The following is a 12,963-nucleotide window of genomic DNA, read 5'->3' as shown; positions in this document are numbered from 1 at the left end:
AGGGAAAAGGGCACCAGAGTGTTGGAAAGAGACGTACATTACACTTATACCGAAGACAGAGACTGAAAAGACTCAGCTTAAGAACTACCGCCCCATACCGTTACTTAATGTGGATTACAAATTTTTTGCAGACATTTTGGCCAAGAGATTGAAAAAAGTATTGATGGAAGAGATTCATAAAGACCAAGCGGGCTTTCTCCCGGGAAGACACTTGTCCGATAATTTGAGGAATATAATTGATATTTTGGAAAAACTAGAAGTGAACATAAATACTAAAGCAGTTTTGATATTTGTGGACGCGGAGAAAGCTTTTGACAATGAAGAAGAACCTACAGGGGATGGGGGTAGGCCAAGGTTTTGAAAATGGTATAAGTGCAATTTATTCAGAACAAAAGGCTAAACTAATTGTAAATAATGTGGTGACGGAAGAATTTAGGATAGAAAAAGGGACAAGACAAGGTTGCCCAATTTCCCCACTGCTTTTTATATCGGTCCTGGAGGTTCTGCTGAACATGATTAGAAGGGACCGGTTGGTTAAAGGTATACAGGTCGGAGCCAAACAGTACAAATTGAGAGCATTTGCAGATGACTTAGTATTGACGTTACAGGAGCCAGAATCTAGTACCAAAAGAGTTTTAGAACTGATTCAAGAATTTGGTCAAGTTGCAGGATTTAAGTTGAATAAGTTAAAAACCAAGGTTTTAGAGAAAAATTTAACACCGATTGAAAGAGAGAGGTTTCAGAATGAGACAGGTTTAACAGTGGTTAAGAAAGTTAAATACTTGGGGATTAACATGATAGCAAAAAATGGGAATTTATTTAAAGACAACTATGAAAAATGCTGGGCTGAAGTGAAAAAAGATTTAGAAATTTGGTCAAATTTGAAGCTTTCACTGCTGGGCCGTATTGCTGCGGTAAAAATGAATGTATTGCCTAGAATGTTGTTTTTGTTTCAAACACTGCAAATTGTGGACAAAATGGACTGTTTCAAGAGGTGGCAGAGAGATATTTCTAAATTTGTCTGGCAGGGCAAGAAGCCTAGAATAAAATTTAAAATATTAACAGATGCAAAGGAACGAGGTGGATTTGCCCTGCCAGACTTTAAACTTTACTATGAATCAGCAGCTTTTTGCTGGTTGAAAGAATGGTTGCTTCTTGAAAACACTGACATTTTGATCCAGAAGGGTTCAACAATGTATTTGGATGGCATGCATATCTGTGGTATGATAAGGTTAAAGCACATAAAGCATTTAAAAATCACATTGTCAGGAAAGCATTGTTTAATGTCTGGATAAGATACAAGGACTTATTGGAAAATAAAACTCCAAGGTGGCTGTCACCGATGGAAGCAAAAGCTCTGAAAAAGCTCAATATGGAGGCCAAATGGCCGAAATATTGGGAAATTTTGGAACAAGACGGAGATAGACTGAAATTGCAAAGTTTTGAGAAATTAAAAAACAAAGTGCGAGATTGGCTTCATTATTATCAGATAATGGAGGCATATAAGTTGGATAAGAAAATTGGTTTCCAGGTGGAAAAATCAAAATTAGAAACAGAACATTTAGAACCCAAAACTAAGATTTTGTCAAAGATGTATAACTTGCTGTTGAAATGGAATACTCAGGATGAAATGGTGAAATCTGCTATGATTAAATGGGCACAAGATGTTGGACATAACATAATGATGGCTGACTGGGAACAGTTATGGACCACAGGTATGAAGTTTACGGCATGCAATGCCTTAAGAGAGAATATTATGAAAATGATATACAGGTGGTACATGACCCCAGTCAAGCTTGCAAAAATCTATCATTTGCCCGATAATAAATGTTGGAAATGTAAAGAAACTGAAGGTACATTCTTTCACCTTTGGTGGACGTGCCCAAGGATTAAGGCTTTCTGGGAAATGATATACAATGAACTGAAAAAAGTATTTAAATATACCTTCTTGAAAAAACCAGAGGCCTTTCTCCTGGGCATAGTCGGTCAATTGGTGCCAAAGAAGGATAGAACTTTTTTTATGTATGCCACAACAGCAGCAAGAATACTCATTGCAAAGTATTGGAAGACACAAGATCTACCCACTCTGGAAGAATGGCAGATGAAGTTGATGGACTATATGGAACTGGCAGAAATGACTGGCAGAATCCGGGACCAGGGAGAAGAGTCAGTGGAAGAAGATTGGAAGAAGTTCAAAGATTATCTACAGAAATATTGTAAAATTAATGAATGTTAGAACGATGTTGGATAGAAATTAAGTGGTTTCCAGCTGTAATGCTTTAAGGGAATATGAAAAATGGGTTGTTAAGAGGTAAAAATCTATCGTTACTATTTTAAGACCAAAGATTAGGACAAATAAAGAGGGTAAGGATTTGCTGAACCAACAAACTGAACTGGAATACAAAAAAGGGAGGTATGAGGAGGTCCGGGAAACAAGCTAAGGAAAAATAAGCAATGGAAAAATTGAGTGGTTTTTAATCATTTTTATTTTGTATTTTTTTTACTTTTTCATTTGTTATTGTAATATTTAAAAAAATCTAAATAAATATCTTATAAAAAAAGAAGAAGAGAGCTCGTGCAAATTACTATCCATAATAGAAGCAGTAGGATGAGAAGGGAGCACCACCAAATGCGCCCAGGACTCACCCTTATTTAACTGCATGGGCATATGGCTCCAAAGTTGAACCATTATTGTGCCCACATAGTCAGGATCCAGAACTCCTGGAATAACCTGGATTCCTTCTTTTGCCACAGAAAATTTGGGTAAAATTAAACCTGCGACTTTAGGAGGCAGTGGGCCTGCCAATTGGGTGGGCATAAGCACAATTTCACCAGGTAAAACAGTGTCTTTGGTCTCTTGGTTGATCAATTCAATGGTAAAATCAGAAGGCATATGTTCCGAAAAATTTTCAGCAGTGGAAACTAAAGGCGGAGGGCTCTCTATTTGTCCTGGCCCGAGAGTGGGGCCGCTATGGAGTTTCCCGGACTCCTGCACTGATTTGCCCAATGATAGCATTTTCCACATTTCGGGCATTTTTTGGAAGGTCTAGCCTTGTTGGCAGCACCATCCCTGTTTGCCCCCCCGCCAGGGGCTCTGCATTGTTTAGCAAAATGGCCTGGGCGCTTGCAATTAAAGCAATTGCCTGTAGGTTTATTGTTAGCTTGGATTGCGCCGGCAAGCAAAGACATCGCATGGCTCTGGCTACTGACATCCGCACAAGCTTGAGTCATATCGGCCAGGTCATATTTAGGGCGATGTATGATTGACTGCAACACTTTCTTGCAATCGGTGTTTGCGTTTTCAAAGGCCAATTTTTTCATCAATTCATTTTGAGCTGTAGTGTTATCAATCTGCCTAGTGACTGATTCTTTCAATCTATCTATAAACTGATGGTAGGGCTCCGAATGCTGTTGCTTAATATTGACAAAGGAGCTCAGCAGTTGCCCTGAGACGGGGACTTTCCGGAAGGCGCGTTGTACACAGGTCGCGGTGCGACTAAAATGTAAAGGTGTCAGCGTCGCCTGGGCTGGTATGTTATCATACTGACCCGCGCCATAAAGTTGATTGGCTGTATGCTGCGGATCAGACAGGGCTGATGCGTTGTGTTTAAATTCACTCTCAAACACCACATACTGAGCCGGGGATAAAAGCATGCGCATCAGGTCTTTCCAGTCTTGAGGTAGCATTGTATAACCAGTTGCTATTCCCTCTAGCATTCCTATTACATAAGAGGATTTTAGACCGGAATCAGTAATGGCTTTCCTTAATTCTCTCATTACAGAATAAGGAAGCGTCTCGTACAATACCTGCTGTTGAGCAGTTCCTGGGTTTGTATAGGTGATAGGGAAAGCAGATGGCATTTCACCAGCCCATTCAGACTCTTCCTCTAAGGACAGGAGCCCTTTCTGCCTAGCCAGAGAAAGCGCAGCGAGCACAGCTCCTGTAGAGCAAACAGGGGCTGTGGCAGGCGAAGGAGGGATGGGGGGGGAGGATGCAGGCTGAGACGGTTGAGGCGTAGGGAGGGGTTGACAGGGTTGCGAAGGAGGCAAAAGCTTTGGGTAAGGTGGGGGATTGTCTGCAACGGCTAGAAGGGCAGGGGCCGAAGGAGATGGAAATGATGCCTGAGGTCCTAATTTAGCAACGGCATCTGCACATTTCTGCCAAGTGAGCAGACAATGAATCGGAGCCCTCGGATCTGCAAAGAGGGTCTTTCCGATCTTTTGCCAAGTTTCTACTTCCAAAGAACCAGTTTCTGGATAGGAAGGGCACTGGCAAGCAATCTCGCATAGCAATTGTTCAATTTCTTTTAAAGAAATATGAACATCCGCCACCAGCTGTCTAACGAGATGAAGCAATTCTTTAGCATGCTCTTTTTGGAATTTAGTCAATTCCCCTCCCATACTCATGAAATAGCGCGCTGAGACTTTTCCAGTCGAGTGAAGTATAGGGCCTGGCTGCGTAAGGGATCTGGCAATCACGTCGGGGTCACCAGATGTTGGGATGAAATCACGACAGACGAGTAGCAAGTGTCATATGGGAGGCATCTCTCGAGCAAGCCCCGAGAAGAACTCTTTTATTGAATATTACAACATTGCCACAGGTGCGCTAGTTGCTGATTGGTTGATACAAACACAAAGCAACTTGTTGCTGATTGGTTAACACAAGTACAAGGCGAGGGTTACATATAGGCATTAATCACCAATAGATTAAAGGCTGGGAAAGGGAGCACAGAACTAGACAGGCATGAAACCTCCTAATTAAATTATAACTAATGATTGATATAGCATGACTAAAACAATTACTAATGATTGATCATAACATGAAAAAATACAATAATCGAGTTCCGTAGATGTGGTCAGCAATGCATTAAGAACAGGTCAGAGTATAATGTTTTCATGAACTTAAGATGAACTGAACATCCTAGGGAAATGAGGGAATGTCTAGGTATTTAGAACGGGTTGTACAGTATGTACAGAAGCAGAGAAAAGCTTAGAAGCAGGACTTCCCATAATGCCACAGTTATGTGCAGAAGCAGAACTTCCCTTCACACCATGGTGATTAATCTGTGGCTTTCCAGATTCTGCTAGACTCCCAACTCTCACTCTCCCTGACCATTGGTCCTGCTAGTTGGGGCTCCCTGGGGGACCTCAGGTTTCTCATTCCTGACGTAGATGCAGAGCATGTGCTTTGCTATGAAATCCTGGCCCTTCTCAAGAGGACTGAGCCAGATCAGTTGCCTGCTTCCAAGCTCATGGAGTCCCTTATGTCAAAAGGATCTTGGCACTTAAGCTGCATCAATCTCCTGGGCTTTCAAACTGCGCTGCCAGGGACTGATGGGAATTGTAGTCCCAAACAGCTGGAGGACACCTGGTTGGTGAAGGCTGCTATTGTGAGATGTAACAACATGCTGGAGTTATTCATGTTGGAAGTGCATCAGTTGCAGCAGCAACCTGCAGCAGCAAAGAGGATCGGGTCACATAATCAGTTGGAAATGCCCAGGAGAGGTTAAATCTCACCACATGAATACTACAGATAACCAACCTCTCATGAAGTTTTGTGCCCATCTTGTAAATTGGGTGGGGAACCTCTGTCCCTCCAGGTGTCCTTGGACTCCTCCAGCTCCCAGCAGCCACCATGACCAATGGTCAGCTCTGGTGAAAGTTGAGAGTCCAGTACTATCTGGAGGAACCAGATTTCCCACTCCTAGAAATAAGAACATAAAGGGAGCTCTGCTGGATCAGGCCAATGTCCTTCTAGTCATGCATCCTGTTTTTACAATGGCCAAATAGATGCCCCAATGGGAAACCCATGAGCAGAATTCAACCACAAGAGCCCTCTCTCCTCCTGCTGTTTCCAGCAACTGGTATTTGGAAAAGATTGCTGTCTCCATCAATGGCTAGCAGCCATCAATAGTCCTCTCCTCCTCCATAAATTTGTGCAATCCTCTTTTATAACCATCTAGGTTAGTGGCCATCCCTGCCTCCAGTGGGAGTGAGTTCCATAGTTCAACTATGCACTGTGTGAATAAGTCTCTCCCCCATTAGAGATAAGTTCACAGTTCTGCTACATAAAAAGCTTGGAACACAAGAGGCTGTTGATCTGTCTGCAGGCAGCTTTGTGCCAAGAGAGGTTGAGCCCCAGCTGAGCTCAGCTATGCAGCCCACAGGCCCCTGAGAGGAAGACCAGAAGCATCAAGTGGGCCCAGGGCCCAAGTGGTGGAGCGACCTCTTGGCCCACGTTTGTGAGACCTGGAGTGCTTCATGCAGCTCCTGCCTTATCGCTAGGAGGTCTTGCAGTCAGGGATCCAGGCTTTGGCAGGCAAGGGTGGAGAGGTTTTGCAACCACTCATGTAGGTCACACCTGCAGCAAGCACATTCCAGGAACGTGGCAGGGGGAAGAGGCTCAGCAAGGCTGCAGATAACCAAGAGAGGATGGAGACTGGCCATATTTATCTCCCTCTTGGGACTTTGAGGAATATCAAGGAGAGGGATAAAGGAGGAGATCCTGGCAGTTTTTCCTCAATGCTCACTAATAATAATATTTTTTTATTTATACCCCACCCTCCCCGGCCAGAGCTCAGGGTGGCTAACACCAGTAAAATTACAGCTTCCTGTTTCCGGTGCTGGGAAATGGCTGACTCCCACATGACCGAACCCCAGCCATGCTGGTAATTCAGGGCTCATATGGGGGTAATTAGCCCTGGCAGCCTCCCCAGGGTGGGGGAGGACTGTCTCGTAGACCCGTGGATTGTCCGAGATTGCCGACCTGCATCAAGGTGCAGGCGGCAGGGCACTGGGTCACAGAGCACGGGACGGCTGGCACTCTCCAATGTCATTCTCATAGGCGGGAACATCTGTTTGAAAAAATGAATAGATTTGGACAATAAACAGACATAGACTGGATCGAAGAAGCTTAAGAAAAAACCTGCAGAAGTGTACAGTCCCTGGGGGTTAAGTTCGGACTTCAAAGAGATTCTCATCATGGTGTTTGGATTACCAAGGTGTTTGGTATGTCCCCCCCCCCCCCACTTAACAATTACAATTGGTTTTCTATGCCAAGCCTGATTAAGACCTTAATATTTTTTTAAAAAAAGACTACAGACAGACTTCTATTTATAATTAGGTGTTTAATTGTGCAGCTTTACTTAAGACTTGAAAGATTTGATAAAGATGGAAGAGGAGGCAAGATGGCTTTTGCTAATGACACAGCATGAAAGAATATATTCCTCCCTTTTTTCAAGGCAAGCAGGAGTTATGTGCTGATTGATTTCATAATGATTTGAGACAACAACTTGGAATAATATACAGTGCAGCTGTTTGCAGAAGCATTTTATATTCATTATGAACGAGAGATAAGGCTAAGGGATGTCTAGCAGCCCCCCCCTCTAGGGCCGGGAGGGGGGAGAGTGTCTCCAAAGGCCGATCAATTTCCAAATGGCTGATATTTGTGGAACACAGTTTAATATTGCATACAGTTTTGCCTAACAACTTAATTTGGAAGGTACTGGTTTAATAAAGCTCAAAAGGAAGGTTTGGACAATTAATGAGTTGCTGTGCCATCAAACTGCAGATAACAGACTTGGACAACATCCAGATTGGAAAGGACTCAGAGGAAGCTTCGCTGATAAAAAGACAGTTGGAAAAATATGTATTAACAAAACTGTATTCAACGGATGAAAGTATATGATGTTTGACATGATTGAGAATCGTAGACTCAGGGACAAAGAATTATGAAGCGTTAAAACTGAGATGTGGAAAATATGGAAACAACGAGGAGAAGCAGGACTAAGATGTGGAGATTTGCTTGAGAGATCCAGACCGTGGGGAGCTCCGAAAAATTAATAAATATAATTTGGACTATAATTTGTTTTTTTTTTATTTTCGTTTTTTTATTTTAATTGGAGTATTATGATTGGATATATTAACTGGATGTTTTTTATTAGAAAATCAAGAAAAATGAAAATGAAAAAGTCCCAAGACAAAGAAGGATGTGCAGCGGTTCTTAGGCTTCAGCAATTTCTACAGAAAGTTTATCAAGAACTTTGCCCACGTGACTGCACCCATAACTGATTGTCTCAGTGGGAAGAAGAAGTTTCTGTGGACTGAGGAGGTGCAAAGGGGATTTGCGGAACTAAAGAAGATTATTGAATCGGAGGGGCAGCTATTGGAGGCCATGAGCCTTTTTCTCCAGGAAACTGAACAAATCGGAGAAAAACTACAGTATCTATGACTGAGGCGTTCACAAAGTAAAGGAAAGATTGAACTCTGATTAATAATAATACACACAGAGGCTTGAACCAGCAAGACTCTGGGAAGGGTGCGTATAATAGTGTCTCTGTGCCTGTCCCTCCACAGCCCCTGGCCCAGGTCGTTTTATTCACCAAAGAACTTTTACAGATTGTTCGAAAGAACCAATCAGATTTCTTCTGAGCATTTCAACAAACCCCACGTGGGGACAAAGTTAGATCAAACGAAATTCTTTTAACTACAAAGACTACTCTGAGTATGCATATATAATCTTAGAGTAAATAAAAGAGGACTAGAGAAACTCCGGAGATCACAAAAGGAGTAAACAAGAGAGGATGGAAGGATGGCAAGGAGATAGGCATCTTTATCACCTTCCTGTGAAACTATTTCCTGGCCCTAAGATCAACATCCTGAGATTAACATATTGGAAAGGCTACTTCAAAGAAGCTTGCCCACTATCTTTATGGCCCAGGACGCCTGCCTGTCGAAGCAACTGGCAGTGTACGTGACTGGTCAAGAAAGAGAAATGAAACAGGGATGCAGAGGTGTGGATTGATCAAGAATCATATCAAAATAGTTTAAACCCAGTCAACGCAATGCTTTCATTGCTGACACAGATGGCTTACTCTATATTTGTTATAATTCCTCATAGCAATCCCACCTGATCACTACAATGACAAAGAATTGCTGGCTATTTTTGCGGCTTTTAAGCAGTGGAGGCACTTCCTGATTGGGACGAAGCACCAGATTCAGGTGTGCACGGATCACAAGAACCTGGAGTATTGGCGGACCACTCGCGTGCTTTGCCAAAGACAAATACGCTGGGTGGAGTTTTTTGTCAGCTTTAACTTTAGGATCCAGTACGTTCCAGGAGAGCAGAATGTGAGGGTGGATGCACTATCTCACAAACCAGAAAACTTGGAGGAAGAGGGACCTCCCGTGGCCAGGCTCATGTCCCCAGAGGACAAATGGACTTGTGGAGGGGCACTAGCAGAGGAAGATGAACTAGTGTGACTGACTAGACACAATGCCTTTGCTCAGAGGAAGCTGAGTAAACTCAAGGAGGGAGTGGGAGCAGAGGGGGGCTTTGAGGAGAAAGGGGGGCTGTTGTTCTACTGAGGGGCACTGTATGTGCCAGGAGAGTCCCTAAGGGCCAAAGTTCTCAAACAGCTCCATGACAAACCTACTGCGGGGCATTTTGGGCAACACAAGACCATGCTGTTGGTTACGAGGGACTTTTGGTGGCCCAAAGTGAGGGAGGACATGCGGGAATATGTGCGAGGTTGTGACACATGTCAGAGGGCTAAGGGAGAGAGGGCCCCTCCGGCAGGGTTACTAGAACCTTTGCCCACACCCAGGAGGCCATGGGAGGTGGTGTCCATAGATTTCATGACGGACCTGCCCGCATCCAGAGGTAAGATGGCAGTCATGGTGGTGGTGGATCTCCTGACCAAGATGTGCCACTTTGTGGCATGTTCTCATGGAGTGACAGCGGAGGAGACTGCCAAGTTGTTTGTGGAGCACGTTTTTCAACTGCATGGGGTTCCTTCAAGGGTAATTTCTGATGGGGGAGGCAGTTCACCTTGCGTTTTTGGCACAAGCTCCTGAGTTTGTTGCAGGTAGAGGTGAGCTTCTCAACAGCGAGGCACCCCAAAACCAACGGACAAGCTGAGAGAGCAAATGCCATTTTGCAGCAGTACCTGAGCTGTTATGTCAATCAGAGACAGAATGATTGGGTGAAGAGGTTAGCACTGGCAGAATTAGCCTACAACAACGCTGAAAACGTGTCCACAGGGATGAGCCCCTTTCTTGCCAATTACAGATGTCACCCCAGGGCTTTTCCAGGGCGGGGAGAGGAGACATGGAGTGTGCCAGCTGCAAAACAAATTGCGGAAGAGATGGAGGCCATACACCAACAGCTCAAGTTGAACCTGGAGAGGGCCAAAGAGGTGTACAAAAGGGAGGCAGACAAGCATCAAAGACCAGGGGAGGGCATCCGGGTGGGGGATAAGGTGTGGTTGTCAACTCAGGGGCTGCCCTGGAGGGGTAGGTGCAAGAAGCTGAAACCTAGGAGGGTGAGGCCCTTTGAGGTCATCCAACAGGTCAATCCCGTGGCGTTTAAGTTGAAGCTGCTGGACAACATGAGGATCCACCCAGTCATCCACAGGTCACTGTTATTGCCCTACAGGGAGGGGGCGGCCGCCCGGGGAGGGGGCAGGTGGTGCCCACAATGCCAGACGTAGTGGAGAGGGAGAAATGCAACGAGGTCACGGAGATACTGGACTCCCGGTAGAACGGGCAGCAACTAGAGTATCTAGTGGCCTGGGAGGGGGCACCTGTTGGGTTGAAATCACGACAGACGAGTGGTAGGTGTCATATGAGAGGCGTCTCCCCGGGGCGAGCCCCGGGAACTCTCTTTTATTGAATATTACAAACATTGCCACAGGTGTGCTTGTGGCTGATTGGTTGATACAAACACAAAGCAGGGCTGATGCGCTATGTTTAAATTCACTCTCAAACACCACATACTGAGCTGGGGATAAAAGCATGCGCATCAGGTCTTTCCAGTCCTGAGGTAGCATAATGTAACCAGTTGCTATGCCTTCTAGCATTCCTGTCACATAAGAGGATTTTAGACCAGAATCAGCAATGGCTTTCCTTAATTCTCTCATTACGGAATAAGGAAGCGACTCATAAAAAACCTGCTGTTGAGCAGTTCCAGGGTTTGAATAGGTGATAGGGAAAGCAGACGGCATTTCACCTGGCCACTCAGACTCCTCCTCTAAGGACAGGAGCCCTTTCTGCCTGGCCAAAGAAAGTGCAGCGCGCACAGCTCCTATAGAGCAAACAGGGGCTGTGGCAGACGGAGAAGGGATGGGGGGGAGGAATCAGGCTGAGGTGGAGGGATGGGGGGGGAGGATGCAGGCTGAGGAGGCTGAGACGCAGGGAGGGATTGGCTGGGCTGCAAAGGAGAAGGAGGCAAAAGCTTTGGGTAAGGTGGGGGATTGTCTGCGATGGCTAGAAGTGCAGGAGCCGAGGGAGACACCTTGGGTCGCAATAATTGGGGCCCTAATTTAGCAACGGCGTCTGCACATTTCTGCCAAGTGAGCAGACAATGAATCGGAGCCCTAGGTTCTGTAAAAAGGGTCTTTCCGATTTTTTGCCAAGTCTCTACCTCCAAAGAACCAGCCTCTGGATAGAAGGGACATTCTAAAGCGATCTCACATAGCAATTGTTCAATTTCTTTTAAGGAAATATTAACACCCACCTCTCGCTGTCTAACTAAATAAAGCAATTCTTTAGCATGCTCTTTCTGGAATTTAGTCAATTCCCCTCCCATACTCATGAAGTAGCGCGCTGAGACTTTTCCAGTCGGGTGAAGTATGAGGGCTGGCTGCGTAAGGGATCTGGCACGTCGGGGGTCACCAGATGTTGGGTTGAAATCACGACAGACGAGTGGTAGGTGTCATATGAGAGGCGTCTCCCCGGGGCAAGCCCCGGGAACTCTCTTTTACTGAATATTACAAACATTGCCACAGGTGTGCTTGTGGCTGATTGGTTGATACAAACACAAAGCAACTTGTTGCTGATTGGTTAACATAGGTACAAGGCGGGAATTACATACAACCATTTATTACTGACAGATCAAAGGATGAAAAATGGAGCTGGAACTAGACAGGCATGAAACCTCCTAATTAAATTATAACTAAAGATTAATGTTGAGAGAACATAACATGAAGGAATACAACAATCACGTTCCGTAGATGTGGTCAGCAATGCATTAAGAACAGGTCAGGATACACTGTTTCATGAACTCAATGGGAACTGTTCAGAACATTCTCAGACTCTTGTGCAGAAGCAGAAGCGAGACCTCCCAGAATGCAAGAGAAAAGAAGCAATAGTTCTAAATAGCAAGACTTCCCACAATGCCACACGGTTATGTGCAGTAAGAGAACTGCAGAAAGAAAACTTCCCTTCAGGCACCCAGCTCAGAAAACGCTTGGATTCCGGAGAGTGGTATCACAGAGGAGTTTCTTGTGGAGGAGTTCCACGCTGTCTTCCCAGATAAGCCAAAACCCCCGGGGAGGTTCTTTAGGGAAGTGTTTGGTCCAACAGAGGACGAGGGGGATTTTGAAGGTTTCGAACCCTTGGAAAGGGATGACTGGGCACCTGAGGGGATCTCCGAGAGCTTTGATGCAGAAAGACACCCCAACGATTATCCTAATACACCTCTTGAATGTATGTTAAATAATTTTAAGAAAGCCTTCTCAGGAGCATATGGAGTCAAAATGACGCCAGAGCGCTTGAGAACGTTATGTGAATTAGACTGGCCAAAACAAAATACTGGATGGCCACCTCAGGGAAGTTTTGATATAAATTTAGCAAGCAAACTTTGGTCTAACATCACCAAAGAAACTGGAGGGTGCCCAGAACAATTTTCATATATAGATTCTTGGCTGAGCACATTAAATAATAATCCTCCATGGATAAGGGAATGCAAAGTCCAACAATGCAAATTATTGGCTGTAAAAGCCGAAGCTAGGAAAGGAATCTTGCCAAATAAACTCAAACCCATTTTTGAGGGACCAGAGGAAGAGGTGCTTCCACCTCCACCCTATGCTCCACATCGAGGGGAGCCTAATCCAAACACTCCACCAGTTGTAACCCCAAGGCAAGAAAGTGGAAGGAATAATGGGGCTGGAGTCACAGAGCTTG

Source organism: Podarcis pityusensis (genome assembly GCF_964106645.2).
Source record: "Podarcis pityusensis genome assembly, chromosome: W".
NCBI classification, from domain to species: Eukaryota; Metazoa; Chordata; class Lepidosauria; order Squamata; family Lacertidae; genus Podarcis; species Podarcis pityusensis.
The sequence above is the reverse complement of the archived record's forward strand: the minus strand, read 5'-3'. Positions refer to the sequence as shown.